Raw genomic sequence first — 4606 nt, 5'->3', positions numbered from 1 at the left:
CTGTCAACTGCACCTCAATAAACCTGGGGAAAAATAATCTCTATGTCAGCATCAGTTCAATATTGAAAAGTCATTTTATTCTTAAGAAACATCGTAAGAGTACACATACTGGAAAAAGAAAGAATAAGTCTGTTTCTTTATCACTGCATTGAGCAGGATGCAAAAATTATGCTTGGTAAGGGAGGTTAACTGAACCATACAACTTCAAAAATATTTCAACCTCAAAATGTCGTTAATTACAAATGAGTTGCAAATGTTCCACTTACAACTCGAAGGAGTATTGGACAAATGTTCAGTAAATGTTTGTTCTTAATGATTGTTTTTATCTCTTCAGTTTGGCCCTCCAGATCTCCTTTCCAACTTTCTCAACACAATTATCGTCCCAGGAGTGGGGCCTGGAGACAACAGCCTCCTTTGACCTTTGACTCCAGGTTGCCTTTGGCCAATGAGAGCCGCAGCAGGAGATTAGAGGGGAGGAGGTGAAGGGGCAGGCTTGACCTCAGCTGGAGCTGCCCTGCAGGACTGCCTCAGGCGGGGTGGACCCTGCACTAAAGGTCACAGGACCTCTCAAGGCTACACCCATCCCATCCAGGAACCACTCCTTTCCCTTGATTCCTAAAACCTGGAAGTGGTAACAGCTTTGCTGTGATTAGCCAGGGTAATGCCATCTTCCCTGTGGTTTCGTTGTACCCTGCCCACACCTTTCCAAGCACTCTCATATTGAGAGTGCCAGCTATCACCTCAAGCCAGGACCCTGACTGATTCAAAGATAAAAATATATAAGAAATGATGCCTATTACTATAAAATTTCATACAGTTTGGTATAGAAATAAAACATGTATGCAAATAAATATAACGCATGTTTTAAAAAAGCACTAGGGGCCATTTGAGAACAATTAAAATGCTATGGAGTTTTAAAGACAGAGAAATTACCTCTTTTGGGGCAATCAGAAAAGATTTCATGGAAGACATATAAATGGGACCTGGAAAGATGGGCAGTATTTCAGTAAGGAAAGGTGCATCCAGGTAGAAGAAATAGGTCATGGGAAAAGGCATGGCTTATTTGGGGAACTGTGATTAAATTGTATTAAAAAATGAAATACATGATTAGAAAAAATGGAAAGAATAGCAAACAATAAGTAAGTGAGGGACGAGTTGAGTTCAAATATTGGAGTAGTTAGAAATTTGGTAGACATTTTAAAATCAGCAGTGGGTTTATAATTGTATCTTACTGTGTGTAAAACTATCAAATATATAAGCTTTTGAGAACAAAGACTGAACTTTAGAAAACTTAAAAGGGAGACCCTTTTGTAGAATTGTTGCAGCCTGAGCTAAGGTAATAACAAGGGTAATGAAGAGGAGGAGATGATTGAGAAGGGTACTGAAAGAGTTATGACTGTTGGACTCAGAGCCAGTCGTATGGAGGCATGACTTAGAAGAATGTGTAAAGGATGATTCCAGATGGCAGAAGGGAAGGATGGAAGTTCCATTAATGGTCATTTGAAAGTCATTAGAAGGAACGATTTGTGAGAAGAAGAGAAGTTCAATTTTGATAAAAACAAATGTAGTATCTGCCAGCCTGACATTAAGATGAACTTGGGGAGCAGATGATCGCAAATGTAGAGGTCATGCCCAACAGAGAGGATAGAGCCAGAAGGCAAGTTTGGAAAAAAGACTAAAAGAGGTGATCACTGAATCACAGGAAGGAAATGGAACTTGGATTAATGCTCATATGTAGGAAGAGAAAGAAATAAAAAGATTAAGAGTCATTAACATAGAGTTAAGTATGTTAATGTGTAGAAAATATTTAGCACAGTGCCTTGTTAAGCGTAAATGCTTAATAAAACATAGGCTATTATTAAAGTCACTATTGAGTTAAGGGGAATGTTAGGACAATGACGTGTAGAATCAAGAAGATTTAAATAAGGATGCATGTTGCTGCAGTTTCAAATGCTGTAATTTTGAGACGCTAGAGATAGATATTTGGAATATATCTAGGAAGACAGAAAAATATGGGAAAAATAGATAAAAAACATAATCTACTCTCTGGTTTTCCCTAAATACTCTAACTTTCTGAGGTCAGTATTTATCTTTTGTATCCCTTCCAATGACTGTGGAAAGCTTAGTGACTCCTCTGCAATATCATCAAAATGTGTGTTGTTTATGTTGGTTAAGAGCATAAGCCATGGAGTCAGAATGCCTGGGTTTGAATCCTGGCTTCATTTTTAAACTAAATCTATGACTTTGGTCAAATTGCTTAAGCTTTGTGTTTCTAGATGTTTTTGTCTATAAAACAGGGTCCTGAGATCACCTACCTATCTCTATTTGTAAATGAGGTTGATACTTTAAAGGTAACTTCCATAGCTAACTAATCAGTGTTGGATAATGTATTTACTATGTTTTGCTCCCAGTTAATTACATATTTCTGCAGCTGTTAACTACCCTTTCTGCAACTGTTAACCCCCTTTCCAGCCACACTGCGTGCACTGGGTGTTACAGTTGTTGTAGCAGAAGTAGTAGGTAAAGTGAGCAGGATACCAACACAGAACAGGCCTCGGCACACAAATAATAGGTATCCTTGACCTCAGGTTTTTGGGCCACCTTGGCTATAAGGAATTTCTGAGCCCTATCCATATCACTCAGGACTTTCCCCACAATGAAATCACCTTCCCAAGTCTATGTTATTCTCTGTTTTGTGCTAAGAGATATGAGTATAGAGAGGTTATATAAACTAATTTTTAAAAAGAAATTAATAAAATAGAAAGTTGGCAATTAGCATAAGAACCAAACTTAGCTCTAAAATATAAAAACCTACAATGTTCCACGCATTTCGAAAGTATGTTGGGACAGTATTAAAATATCCACCAATACTAAAAATGATTTGCCACAGTTTGAAAGATGCATAAACAACTGACAAGTCTCTTCCCCATGCCCCTACTACGTAAACCTGAAATTGTATTTTTAAGTGAAAAATTGGATCATAATATAAAACAGGCAGCAAGCGGCTTCCCTGATCTTCTGGCTACCATTGTGGTTTATTTGTATGTATGATTTTATGTAAGTATGGAATTTGAATGTTTTTAAGAGTTAAATAGCCACAAACTTCACCATCCTCTATTGCTTTGCTTACGTAATCAGCCTGATTCACATTTGTCTTTTTGGTTGCTGTTGTTTCTTTGTTTTTTATACCTGCTAGGACTTGTGATCATTTGAGGTTGTAACTTAGTAGACGCCAAAGATGATAAGACACTTTGATTGATTCTTTATTGGATTTCATACATATACATTATTCGGGGGAACTGACTATCTCCAATTCAGGTCTAGACAACTAATTTATTCAAAGAACATTACATATTTAGTCTGAGTTGTTTTATAGACAATATGCTGTCAGTGATGTTTTGTTCCCCTATATTTCTAGTATCAGAAATATTGTCATTTTTATTTACAGGTGTGGAACCCAACTGATATGCCTCCAGGGAAAAAAGCATAAAAGCCTTTTGTCGTGTAGCCCACTGGGGAATCTGGAGTTTCAACAACCTCAATTGCTCATTTACCCCTATTTTTCTCAAAGGCATATTTTCATAAACATTCCCACACTAAATCTTGGAGGAACAGAATATTAACTAGTTTTCTTTTTTCTACTCACTGGCTCATTTAACACGGAAAAGTAAATGACACCTCAGCTTATTTCATTTATTTTTTAATATTGCTTTTTTACTAGAACTCTAAAAGAAAAAAGGCCTTAGGGATCATAATGTACAAGTGTGAGTGATTAGCAGGATGCAAATACCCAGTTAATCACCCAGGAACACCATTTAGGGGTCTGCATGGCCTTCTGTATAGTGGCAATAAAGACTGGGGGATATGCGGGCATTAATTTTTCACATAAAATGTTAATGAGATGCACAACTCATTACTATTCTTTCATTCCCGGATTTTAAAAGATAGTCTTTGCCATAGTTCTATTTAGTCTAAGAAGGATATCTTAAGTAGTAGAATCCTAAAGTCTTCCTAGCAGCCGTTTTCATGTTCATGATAGATTTTTGTTTAATAGATGGCCAAGAAAACAACATAAAACAACTTAGCTCAGAAATATAATAATTTACAAGTACACAGAGCGCTGCAGTTTACAAAGCATTTTTGAGTGTATTATCTCATTTGGGTTCCCTGGCAGACAGACTCTGAGATGGAGATCAGGATGCAGGAAACTTACTGCCATGTACTCTTGGAAGGAAGAGTAAGAAAACTGGACTGGGCAGAAGGAGAGGAGAGGCTGTAATGCAGACACCACGAAGGCCTCAGTCAGCACCGCCAGGAACTCTGAAGGTTCTCATGAGTTGGCGTGAGGTGGCTTTTATATTTCTCTGTGGACCAGTCATTGTATATGGACTAACCCAAGAAGGAGAAATTACCTTGGGCGAAGCAAATCGTTTTAGCTGAGGCAATTCCAACAGCCCTTAAATAAAAATTTAGGTATTTCCCTCTCCCCTCCCTGGCATATGTTTACACAAGCAAACGGCAAGAGATGACCCTGGAGAAATCATTACCATGTGGCATCGTAGGGTCCTTCCTTCTGGGAAACTGGCTTCTCCTTCAATCAAAGGAA

The sequence above is a fragment of the Hylobates moloch genome, unplaced genomic scaffold, assembly GCF_009828535.3.
Source record: "Hylobates moloch isolate HMO894 unplaced genomic scaffold, HMol_V3 SCAFFOLD_21, whole genome shotgun sequence".
Lineage (NCBI taxonomy): Eukaryota > Metazoa > Chordata > Mammalia > Primates > Hylobatidae > Hylobates > Hylobates moloch.
The sequence above is the reverse complement of the archived record's forward strand: the minus strand, read 5'-3'. Positions refer to the sequence as shown.